The sequence below is a fragment of the Cavia porcellus genome, unplaced genomic scaffold (genome assembly GCF_034190915.1).
Source record: "Cavia porcellus strain 051 isolate PalLab524CR breed Dunkin Hartley unplaced genomic scaffold, mCavPor4.1 scaffold_6, whole genome shotgun sequence".
In the NCBI taxonomy this organism is placed as follows: Eukaryota; Metazoa; Chordata; class Mammalia; order Rodentia; family Caviidae; genus Cavia; species Cavia porcellus.
In genome coordinates, this window is record NW_026947489.1 from 29,780,112 (window position 1) to 29,793,492 (window position 13,381).

Consider the following 13,381-nt stretch of genomic DNA (forward strand, 5'->3'; position numbering starts at 1 on the left):
TTCTTTCTGAATCTTGCAGGACTCCTTAGTTTCTGGGGGTCCATAAGAAATGAGCACTGAACAACTGTATCATGAAGATAGTGTGTCTCTCTGTGTCTCATCCTCTTCTTCCTTCTCTATACTCTCATCCTTCCTTCCCTCTTTCGGTACTGGGGATTGAACTCAGCATCTTTGCATTGAATTACATCCTTCCCACTTTAAATCTGAGACAGGGTCTTATCAAATCATCCAGAGTGGACTTGTGATCCTCCTGGTTTAGGTTCCCAGAGCGCTGGGGTTACAGGCATGGGCCACAATTCCCGGTTAGTCCATCTTTCTCACTTACTACTTGCATGTGGGGAAATGGGTCTTTTGTTTCCTCTGAGTCCAGCCTCAGGGAGACTCGTTCTCTGTTAACAAGGAAGTTTTCTAGGGAAAATGTGCAGTGGTTATTTGGCAACAGTCCACAGCCCAAGTCAAACTATGTGTCAGCAACCCTTGTAAAACACAGCTGTGAAGGAAGAATTTGAAGTCTTGGACCTCAGGCTCCAAGATTTGCAAAGATTGGTTTTGAAAGGCAGGTAAGAATAGAAGCAAGGAGGGCTGTGATGGTACATTCCTGTAATCCAAGCACTCAGGAGGCTGAGGCAAGAGGATCACCATGAGTTCCAGGCCAGCCTGGGCTACACAAGCAAGTTTAAGGCCAGCCTGCACTACATAGTGAGACCGTGCCTCAAAAACAAAACCCAAAGCAAGCTCAGGCTGTTTCTCACCATCCTGAAGTGTAGTATTATTGAAGAATCATCTGAAAAAATAGCCACGACCAAACCAGAAGAGGTTCAAGAGTGAGTCCAGGCATTCTTCTTCAAGTCTATAAATACCAACCTAAGACTTTTTTTTTTTTTCTCAAATCAGGTTTAAGCTCTCATGTGAAAACATCTACCTCACTATAACCTATAACAGCCTATTATGATGTCTACTGGACTGAAAACCAAATAATGTTTTCATCCTGAAGATTAGTAGAGCAAAAGCAGAATTGGGTTTTTAGTGACCTTCCTTAGGAAGGCCAAGATGAGCAAATAAATGTCAACAGACTGGGGAAGTGGAGAGTAACACAGGATGGTCTCGTTTTCCAGCTGAAGTCTCTGGAATTCTAGGTGTGATGGCATGGCCACCTTGGCTCTTCAGAAAGCTGGTGCAGGAGGATAGCAAGGCTGAGGCCATCCTGGGCAACTTAACAAGATCCTGTCTCAGCAGCAGAATGTTTGCTAGCTTATGCAAGGCCCGGGATTCAATCCTTATTTTCATCAATTAATTAACAATAAAAAATTTAAATCTCCAGGATCAAATACAACTTTGAGAAGTAAACTTAATGGTTACCTGAGGTTTACAAAGACCTGAGGCCAGGACCAACCACTATTTCCATGCATTTAAAAACAAAAAAGTTCCTCCTTTGATTACAATACCATGCAGTACTGAGTTTTTTTTTCCATTTTTTTAAAAATTTTATTTAAGGAGAAAAGAAAAAAAAAGCAGAGAAAGGGTACAAGTTATACAGATTTGCAGAAAAAAAATGAACAGTAGGAAATTACTAGTTAATGGATTACATATTGTCATCTTAGAAATAATTGTTCAAGTCACAAAATTAAAGCTTGTAAAGTGGACATTCCATCAATGATACTGCAAACAGTTCTGTTCAATGATCCAATAAAACTCTGTGATATCATATTCTATCTTATACACTTACATATACATGCAGTTATATAGTTTAGAGCACTTTCTTTTCCTCTCTTTTGTACAATGACTATTACACATTTTGGATTTCATTGCTCTCACGGTTCTTATTACTTTTTTGGAAGAGAGTAAAAGCAAATGTGACATAACAGAACAGAATTGGTCAAGTCAAAAGGGTGGACATAATAGATAATGTGAAAACATAACACAAGGTGATCAACAATGGTTACCATAATGCCTCCCGCTATCTCTAATAGAATTGCCTATACCATTAGTTATAATACAATTGAACAAAACAGTAAAGAACAAAACCGACAAAACCAAAACATTGGCGACATTGTAGGTCTTCAAAAGTAGATAAAAGTCAACGAGAATGGGCGTTATAATGAATCTCATTATCTTCACAGCTGATGCCTAAATTTTCGAACCTGATACTATCCAGCAAAACAGAATAGGGGAACATCAGTTAAAAACCAGATGGTGAGAGTAATACAGGGCTTTAAATCGAGGTAATGGAGAGTCAAAGTGGGTTACTATAATATATCCTGTTATTTTTTTTTCCTTTAATTAAAAGGATAAAAAATTTTTAAAAAGTATTAAAAAAGTAAATAATGGAGTGGAAGTACTGAGTTTTTGTGTTTCTTTTTTGGTGGGAGTCTTTGACTCTGAGTCAGAAAGTCTTTGACTCTGAGAACATTTTTTTTTTCATCTCTGCTTTCTCAGAGATTCTGACTTTCTTAAGTATTTTTACCTGAATATTTTGATTTACGTTTATAAACTCTAGGTCAGATTCCTTCAGTGAATCCTTAGTGGTGTTATAATGACCAATGAAAGTGCTGTTTATTCTGTATTTTTAATTTTTTAAAATTAGAATTTACTAGTACATTTTAGATATACATAATAATCACATTCATCATAGAGAATTTGTACCTGTACACGACATAACTTGTCTTTGCCTCCCGTTTTCCTATCCTCCCGTCTACCCCTCCTCCTCTCCCCACTTAGTGTTACGGTTTTTTTGGTAGCAGGGATTGAACTCATGACTGCAAGCTTGAAAAGCAGGTGCTTATGCCACTGAGCTAAACCCCCAGCCCTCTCCTCTCCTATTTAGAAAGCTTTGTTTACATGTTTTCCTTCTTTTCTCTTTTTTTTACTTGTCTTCTTCCTTTCCTTCTCTCCTTTCTCTTGTTCCCCTCCTCATTTGAACATTTTTCTATTTCACAATACCTATTATACATTTTGGTCCTTATTTACACTTTTGGTTTCTCCCACCACAGAAACAATGTGGTACTTACACATGTGTGTCCAATTTATTTCATTTAAGACTACAGACTCGGAGCCAGGGATTTAGCTCTGCAGCATAAACGCCTGCCTTGCAAGTGCGCAATCATGAGTTCAATACTTGGTACAAAAAACAAAAACAAACTCCCCCAAGAATATAGACTCAAGGTGCACCCACTTTCCTAGAAATGTTCCAAGTATATTCTTCTTTATGGCAGAGTAGTACTCCATTGTATAAAAAATCACATCTTCTTTATCTATTCACCAGTTGATGGGCACTTGAGCTGTTTCCAAGATTTGGCTATTAAAAACTGTGCTGCTGAAACAGAAGTATGCATATATCACTGTAATATAATGCTTTTAATTATTTTGGGAAGATACCCAGAAGGGGAATAGCTGGGTCAAGTGGAACCTCTAGTCCTAGTTTTTAAAGAATTCTTCACACTGATTTCCACAGTGGTTGCACCAGTCTACACTCCCACCAACAGTGGAGAAGGCTTCCTTTTTCCTTACAGCCTCTGCATCATTTGTTATCAGTTGATTTCTTACTAATAGCCATTCTTTCCAGGATGAGGTGGAATCTCAGTGTTGTTTTACTTTGCATCTCTTGACTGACCAGTGATGTTGAACATTTTTTCACATATTTATTTGCGGTTTGTATTTCTTCATGAGAAGTATGTATTCATCTCAGCTGACCATTTTTGGACTGGGTCTTTAAATTTGGGAGTTCTGGTTTTTTTGAGTTCTTTATGTGCTCTTGGTAATCCTTTGTCTGAGGAACAATTGGGAAACATTTTCTCCCATGTTGTGGATTGTCTCTTCACTCTGTTGGTGGTTTTTCTTGCTGTGCAAAAGCTTTGCAATAAGGTAAGATCCCAGTTTTTGATTCTGATAATTCCTGTACAAAAAGCACTGTTTATTCTGAACTGTGATAAAACACTAACTGATTAAAATGGACCATTTAAAAAGCCAAACTATCTCAATTGTCAACTTTTTGTTGGTAGAAAATAATAGCCATAGACTTATAATTGTTTTGGGGTTGGATTTTTTTGAGGCAAGGTCTTCTTATATAGTGCAGGCTGGTCTTGAGCTCACTAAATAGCCCATGCTGGCCACAGTGATCCTCCTGCCTCATCCTCTCAAGTGCTGGAATTAGAGTTCACCACACTTGGTTCATTTTATCATGATTTAGCAATAACAGAGTCAGCCTTTATTTTAGTCCATGATATAAGTCTTTACTTCTTTGTTTTATTTTGTTTAATCAGAGATATTTATTGTTGCATGGTTCTGGGGGGTAAAAATCTGATATCTAAAGGTTAGCTGGCTTGTTTCCCTCACAGGTCTCTAAGGAATCCATCCCATGTCTCTCTCCTAGCTTCTGGCAATCTTTAAAAATTTTTTAGTTTGGATTTTAAGTTCAATTTGGGCATTGAACCCAGGGCTTTGTGCATGCTAGGCAAGTATTCTGCCACTGAACTATATTCCCAACCATGGAAAATTCGTGATTTTTATAATTTTGCTTCAATTCTCATTCCAGAAAATTTAGCCTTTAGGATGAGATATAAAGCTTTCCATTCAAAATTCTTAGTCTACCTTAAGTTTGATGTATGGATTGTTGAAAAATGTATAAGAAAAAAGAACCAGACTAATTGCATCACTTTGGATTTACTTGAGTTACTGAAGTATTTTCAAGAACCTTATGCTTGGCCAGGTGTGGTAGCACACACGTATGATCCCAGAATTTGGAAGGCTGAGGCAGGAGGATCCCAATGAGTTCAAGGCCTGAACTACATAGTGAAATCTGGTCTCAAAAAAAAAAAAAAAAAAAAACAACCAAGCAAACAAAATACATGGTGGCACACACCTGTAATCCCAGCACATTTGGGAGGCTGAGGCAAGAGGATCACTGTGAATTGAGGCCAGCCTGGGTTACATAGTAAGTTCAAGGTAAGTGTGCACTACACAGTAAGATCTTGTCTATATATATATATATATATATATATATATATTATATATAATATATATATATAGATGTAAGTTTTTTAAAAAGAAGCTTATGCCTGGATGCACCAGTAATGAAGTGTTAGAAGCACAGCACTCTCTGTGTCTGTGAGTGTGCCAGCTCTAGAATCCTGGAGATACAAATTTTTTTTTTTTTTTGTCTTTTTCGTTTTTATCGGTACCAGGGATCGAACTCACAACTGCCTGCTTGCAAGGCAGGCACTTATGCTGCTGAGCTAAATCCCCAGCCCCAATTTTTAAGAAAATTTTATTATTTAAATTTATTTTTTGGTACCAGGGAATCAAACTCACAACCTTGAGCTTGCCAGGCAAGCACTAGTGCCACTGAGCTAAATCCCCGGTTTGAACTGTTTTTAAGGTAGAGTAACATGGAGCTACTTTTGCAATTTATTATGTATTATTTTCATGATAATCTCTGAAATATTGAGCTCTATTGTGTTCTCTTTCTATGCTACTGAAAATAAGCCCTACTTAGGTACTTATTCTATCATTAAAGGTATTACACAATGATATGGTGAATATATATGTAACATATTGTATAGATAAGTTAAAAAGTAACAATACTAGAAACCAATGCCACCTATACAGGACCCAATTTAAGAAATAAAATTCCCTGTACCGTTGTCTTTTTTTTTTTCTGTCTTTTTCGTTTTTATCGGTACCAGGGATGGAACTCACGACTGCCTGCTTGCAAGGCAGGCACTTATGCCGCTGAACTAAATCCCTAGCCCCAACCTTTATCATTTCTTACATGACTCTCCTTACTGGCATTCTCCCACGCAACAGATAATTACTTTTCTGAACTTTATGTTAATAATTATCTCCTTAAAAAAATCCCTAAAATGTTTTATCTCATCTTTTTTGTTTTTTTTCTGAGACATGATCTGGCTGAGTTGCCCAGACTGTCTTTGAACTTGTGATCCTGCTCGGCCTCCTAAGTATCTGGGATTGTAGGGGTATGCAATGGCTCCCGGTCTGTCATATCCTGTCAACTTTTGAATGTTATATAAATGTAATACATATCATATTCACTTGCAACTTCTTTCATACAACATTTTTATCCATGTAATTCATTCATTTTATTGTTGAAGAGTATCCAGTTAGCTAATCATACAATTAGGTACCTGCCCATTCTCTTATAGATGAATACTTTAGTGGTCTTTAGGTTTTCTTGGTACAAGATGTTGTGAATATATTCATACATGTCTGTGGAGGTGCAAATGTTTCCCTAGGTATATGACTAGAAGTGGAATCACTGGTTATGTATATGTTCAATATGAGGCTTTTTTTTTTAGTGGTACTGGGGATTGAACTCAGGCCCTTGTGCATGCTAGGCAAGCACTCTATCACTGAGCTATATCCCCAGTGAGGCTGTCTTATTTGTTTATTTTTTCTTGAGATGGGGTCTCACTCTGTTACCTGGTTGGTCACAAACTCCTGAGCTCAAGGAATCTGCATGCCTCAATCTCCAAGTAGCTGGGTTGCATGTGTATGCCACGACTCCCAGCTACTGAGCAATTATCTGTTTTGATGTAATACATATCATATGTATTCATTGGTAACTGATAAAGATGTTGTGGTTTTGAAATGTGGACAAACTTCAGGAGACAGTGAAAGGAAGATTTGAAGGGAGAAAACAGTAATAGTAATAGTAAGCATATTCATAGGTAATGATGCTTCCTCTGGGCAAGGCAATTCTCGCAGTAGAGTGGCTGTCTTTGTGGCAATACCTCTACCTCAGTGAATTTCCCAGCTAAAACTAGCCAATGTCCTTTGGCCTTAGTGCTTCCATCTTTGCTTTTCAGTAGTCATATGTTCCAGAATATGTTTCCTGAAGACCAGCAAGCCCAAAGAGGCTCTAAAAACGAATCTATTTTCTATAAGGCTTTTGGCAGCAAGACTGAACAAATGCAGGTCTCCCTTATGAAGTACAGACTTTCCAGGAAACCCATGGTTATAACCCAAGGCTTTAATTAAAGACAAACTTGAAAATAAATCTGACCAACCTATCTCCAGCTATCTCTCCATCTTACACTAAGATAGAATGTAAATTGGTACGACCTTTTTACAGGGGAGTTTGGTACTAACTACCTGTCAACATTCAAAGCTGTAAAAATAAATTGTTCTACAAAAGCATAATAAAAGTGTGGAAGGGTATAAAGATACTTACTATGCCTTGAGAGTAATGAAACACAGCAAACCCTAAAACTCCCTCAACTGGCCCAGTTATGGTGCAGTCACTCAATGTACACATGCAGTGATTTAAAAGTGTCCTAGAGAAAAGTAAGTTGCAGAACAATTCCCATAGCATGATCTCATTTTTTATTTTAAATATACGTATAGACCCAGGTGTGGTAGCACAAACCTGTAATACCAGAACTCTGGGAGGTTGAAGCAGGAGGATTGCAAGCCTGGGCAATTTAGCAAATTTAGTGAGATTCTGTCTCAGAATTAAAAAAAAAATTTAAGAGAGGATGCATCTCCATGGGAAGAGCCTAGTGTCAATTCATAGCACCACAGTTATGCCCTGTGTCTAGATAATCCCCAAAGCCTCATGCAGTCATGGGTGGGGATTTCAAGTGCGTGATGCTGAGACTAAGAGGGCCTCACCCTGGGTGTGGGTGGCACTAATCCACAGGTGTACAGTCTGCATAGAATATAAACTGGCAGAAAGAAGCTGCTGCTGCTGCTGCTGCTGCTGTTGCTTTCTGCCTCTGGCCTGATTTGCCATGCCATGGACACTCTCTTTTCTGTGATACCCCTCTGCCATGCAACCCTCCCTTACAGCCAGCCAACTACAGACTGGAACCTCAACAAATTGTGAGCCACAGTAAACTTTTCCTCCTTTAAATTTGGATGTTTGGTATTTTTGTTTCAGTGACAAGAAAAGTAACTTTAACAACCACAAAAAAAAGGTCTTATAAAATGCATATATCTCCCAGGAGTGGTGATGTACACTTGTAAATCCTGCACCCTGGAAGGCTGAGGCAGAAGGCTCACAAGTTCAAGTCCAGACCGGGCAATTTAGCAACTTTGTTGTTTTTGTTTTTGCTTTTGTTTTATTTTGTTTTGTTTTTGGAGACAGTGTCTTGCTTTGTAGTGCAGGTTGACCTTGAAGTCACTATGTAGCCCAGGCTAATCTCAAACTTGAGATGATCCTGCCTCAGCCTCCTGAGTGCTGGGTTATAGATGTGCATCACCATGCCCAGCTAACTTTTTTTTTTTTCTTTTTCGTTTTTTATCGGTACTGGGGATTGAACTCACGACTGCAAGGCGCTTATGCCGCTGAGCTAAATCCCCAGCCCCTATGCCCAGCTAACTTTGTAAGACCTTTCAAAAGTTAAAAAAAAAAAAAAAAAGTGTAGGGCCTGGGGGTGTAACTCAGTGAGAAGGCCCTGGGTTCAAGTTTCAGGTCAAAATGTATATATCTATGATTGGAAAATAGTCAAGAAGAAGACTATTTAAATATTGATAGTTATGGTGTCTAGGAGTGGAGTTCATTGGTAGTGTGTTTGACTCATGCACAAGGCCTTGGGTTCAAGCATCTGTGCAGCAAAAAAATAAAATAATATTGGAGTATGGATAAAGGAAATCTACAAGAAGAATTAAATTTTTAAAAGGATACTATCTTTGATTTTTTATTTTTCTTTTGTGGTATTAGGGATCGAACTCACAACCATGTGCTTACCAGAGAAGTGCTTGAGTTACTGAGCTAAATCCTTATCCCAAAAGGATACTATCTTATAAAAAAAATACATTCAAGAATAATTGTGTGGGGGCCAGGGGTTTAGCTCAACAGTGTAAGTGTCTGGCTGCAAGTGTGAGGTCGTAAGTTCGATCTCCAGTATCAAAAACAAACAAACATCCTAGCAAAAATAATTGTGTGTGTGTGTGTGTGTGTGTGTGTGTGTGTGTGTGTGTGTATGTGTTTGACGCTGGGTCTTCCTATGTAGTTCAGGTTGGCCTTGAACTCACAGCAATTGTTAACCATAGGAACCATGGGAACCATTCATCTCTGTTCCATGAGCTCAAGGTCAGCCTGGGCTACATAATGAGGTCCTGTCTCAAAAAAAGCAAAAACAAACGCAAAACTGAAATAGTCAAGTGAAATGAAAAGTAATACAGATTCATATTTTTACTATAAAAATGAAAAGTACACATTTGGAATTGAACTTGTTTTTTCTTTTTTTTCTACAAATGCAATATATGTGTTTCAAGGTCGCTGTCTACCAAATATTGCAATAATTTCAGTGCAGACAGATGACTAGTAGAATGTTCATTCTGCCCACTCATGCTGAGCTGGAACGAGGGACATCTTCTTGGCATGAGAGGTTTAGAAAGAAAGAAGACATTGCAGAGTCCCAACAAAGTGGCTTATACAAGAAAGGCTTTTAAGAAAGCACGCAGAAACATACGCAGCATGCGATACCAGCAGGACAGCATTCATCTGTTTCCAGCACACACAGCCATTCACTTACTGGTTCCAGTATAGCAAGTGCACCAACATAGAAAGAATTTTTGCCTTCACAGCACTGACAACTAAAAAGCACATAGCATATAATAGTTTGAACTTTATGTGGGTAATCATGGAGGTTCCAAGATCGTATCTACTAGGGTAGCCTGAGTATTCATCTATAAAAATACTTTCTTGAAAATGTTTAAAACAGACTTCTGGAAACAGGGAGACTACATCAGGACCAGAGAAGACACAGTGTTCTGAGGACAGTGGGTGTGAGGCAGGGAATTGATTTCCAATGGAGCTCTCCAGTCAGGGCATCTCTTTCAGTTGCTTGCTCCAGCCGGGACAAGCGTTCTAGGAGATTCTGTAATCTCACGTGTGGTGGCTGGCTCAAATGAGTGACTCCCTGGACTTACTCTCTAACAAAACTCCACTGAGGTTAAAGCACTGAAACTCTGACCAATGCTAAAAGAGCTATGAATACACAAAAGGGCTCACGTAAAGCCTGTAGGGACAGAAGGCTAGTGACACACCAACATGCACCTGCTGGGCCCCACAGGAATGGCTGGCTCCAGGAGAGTGTGACCCAGAAACACCTGAGCATGGCATCTCCCGGAAGGAGCACTAAGGTTACTGAATATGGGAAAATGTTTCAGGAGACACAAGTCCACGAGGTCAGGTCATGTTTTTGACCCATTAGTAGTTAATGGGAGGGCCAGGGATATAGTTCAGTGGCACAGTCCCTGGCTGGCAAGCATGAGGTCCTGAGTTCAATTCCCAGTACCAGGACAAAAAAACAATAGTTAATGGGCATGGTGGCGCATGCCTATAATCTCAGCACTCAGGAGGCTGAGGCTGGAGGATCGCCATGGTTTTTGAGGCCAGCCTGGCCCAGATAGTGAGTTCAAGGCCAGCCTGAACTATACAATGAGATCCTGTCTTAACCCCCAACTCACCCCCAAAAGTTAATGGGAATGAAGGGCTGAAGCACAGGGTCAGTCTTTTCAAGACGTTCTCTTCTGTTGTCATTAGCTGAACTTTCTCTGACCTTCTTGAACTGATGACATCAGGATGATTCCACTCATTGCCTGATTGTGGGACCTAGTGCTGCAGACTGCTCTGGGAATGTGGCATGTTAGACAGTTGGCACAACAATGTCGCCAATAAGCCATAGCTTAAATCCAGTCCCTGGTCTTCCTTTTCTGAACCATAGTCCAAAAACATTTCTTTAAAAGCCAGAAAATCTGTAAATGTGAGCAGCATGCCGGAGATGTCCCCAGCCACTTTATCTTTATGCTGCTGTAAGGTAGTTCTGAAAACTGTCATATTAAATTCCAGGAAGAATCTGTTCCAGTAGCTGCTTCTCAACATATTTCTCCACTAAGAAATATATTCATTAAATATGGAAGCGTGGGTGAGTTTATTCTCCTGTGTTTTCATAGCCTTGGTAGTACTTGTCCATGCAGTTTCTCTGTAAGAACTAGAACTCACCCATGATAATGTTCTCTTTAACTTTTTTTTTTATAATGTTCTCTTACTACCCAACACAGCATCGAGCTCAGCAGCAGAGATTCTGACGGTGTCTTGTTCTCTGAAGCACCTGTCAGAAAGCTGCATCTCCTGCATTCATCATGAAGATCCCAGACCTGCACGATGGGCACTCAATACCTCCGTGTAAGGCCCAGCTTCAGCGGATCTTTCTGGCTGAGCCCCATGTGGACTGGGCCTTCTGCCTGGAAACTTTTTAAAGAAACAGTGCCCAAAGGAACTTTCTGCAGGAATGAGAATGTGTCTTTATCTATGTTGTCCAATATATGATACCTGCTAAACCAGTTTAGAGAAATTCAGCTGGTGCAACAGAAGCACTTTTTAAATTTTATTTACTTTAATAAGTTTAAAATAGGCAGACATGGCTAGTTTTGGATAAGGCAGCTTTCAAGGGTGGGCAGAAATATATAGACTCTTCAGAAAAATATGTATGTAAACACAGTTTTGCATGCAAGTTCAAAAGATCTGGAACCTCAAACCCATTTGTCTTAGTTACTTTTCTCATTGGTAAGACAAAATACCTGACACCCAAAGTTAACATAGGAAAGATTTATCTAGCTCACAGTTTGTAGAGGTTTCAGTCCAAAATTGGCTGGCTCCAATGCAGGGTGGTGTGGCATCAAAGAGGAGACATAGTTTTCAGTGGACAGAAGTTAGCAAAGCAAGGAAAGGACCTCAGCAGCTTCTTTCTGCCTGTTATACTCTAGACTACTGGGATTGTCAAAGGGCAGTACCAAACCAATCTGCAGGCTGATTTAGTAATCACACAGCTTCGACCCCAAAATCATACGTACACCTAGGTCCAGCCACCTCTGAAAAAGTCCCACCTATGACTGCATGAGATTATGAAAGGACATCTAGACACAAATAACACCATTTATATGTCCTTACAGCAAGAAGCTCTGAACCTGACAAAAATGATGAGGCTAGGACGAAGAGGGCTAAAGGGTGCCATACAGAACAAAGGAGCTGACAGAAAAGGGGCAAGCATTAATGTTCCCATTCAGAATAATTCCACTTCTGGAATTTTCTGCCATTCTATGCCGTCTTTTCAGCTCACTTATTTATTTTTTAAGTTAAATTTAAAAACTTTTTGAGACAGGGTCTTGCAGGCAGTAAACTCACTATGTGGCCCACAGTGGCCTCAAACTTGAGGTGATCATCGTTGCCTCAGCCTGCCAAGAGGGGGAATTACAGCTGTGTGCCACCATGCTCAGCTCAGCTTACTGACAGTGTAGTTTGGCTTACAAAAGTTTTAATTTTGATGAAATCTTATTTATTTACATTTACTTTGTTGATTGGACTTCTAGTGTTATATATCTAAGAATCCATTGTCAAGTCCAAATTCATACTTAGTTCTCTATTTTCTTATAAGAATTTACTGTTTTAGCTCTTCTGGCCTTTGATTCATTTTTAGTTGCTGTTTACACGTGACAAGGTAGGAGCTCCGCCTCTTTCCTACTGAATACCTAGTTGTCCTAGAATGCGCATGCGCGGCCGAGAACACACTGAGCAGTGGTTTCAGTGTTCCTACGCTCAGCCTCCTTGTCTTTTTAGTCTTTGCTGGCTGCACTTTCTCTGTCCATACTGATGCCCCTGAGGGCAGGTCACTTTGGTTCGCTTCCAACCTAGCAGAGCTGTGAGAGCTCCCTAAGGTCCTTTGACAGTAAGGGCAGAGACAGGAGGCCCGTGTCCTGCTCTTCTGCAACACCTACCTCTACCAACAGGGCTTTGCCATCCCCGGCTCCTGCCTCCTGAACGTTTTAGCTGGCACCTTGTTTGGATCATTGCTGGGGCTTCTGCTGTGCTGTGTGCACAGTGGGTGACTTGTGCTGCCTGTGTTTTTGGCAAATAGCTGGTGGTCTCCCACTTTCCTGATAAAGTGGCCCAGCTGCAGAGGAAGGTTCGATCCAGTACAATTTCATCTGTATGCTGACAGATTCCATCCTATCAACCCTCATTTCGCTGGATGTTCTTTTCTCCTGAGGAGCAGTCTTTAAGCTCTTGGCCATTGCCCCGGTTCCCTTAGTTCCTTGAATCCTCATAAATTCAGCCAGAAGCAACTGCAATTGAATGAGTGGTAACACGAATCATATAAATAGGAGACAAGTGATTTGGATTTTCCATTTGCCTCATTTCTGAAGTCTGTTGCTGATTTGCAGATATGGTTTAAAAACTCTCATTGTTCTTGGACATCATTGATCTGCGCACAGTGTGTGCTCTAAAGTGAATTGTATTAGGGTTTATTTCAGGACTCCAAACCACGAAGAGCCCAGGATGGTCTGCTGGGGCTGCTTTGGAAGATGGTTGTCCTTGTCCAGACTGCTTCCTGCAAAGTGATAGACTATGTGACAGGTG

At 40.0% G+C, this 13,381-nt stretch overlaps 1 pseudogene; it reads left to right on the forward strand.

The window, feature by feature from the left end:
* Positions 1-3,661: 3,661 nt before the first annotated feature.
* LOC111758470 (transmembrane protein 41A-like) lies at positions 3,662-13,107 on the forward strand (annotated as a pseudogene).
* The last annotated feature ends 274 nt before the right edge of the window (positions 13,108-13,381 follow it).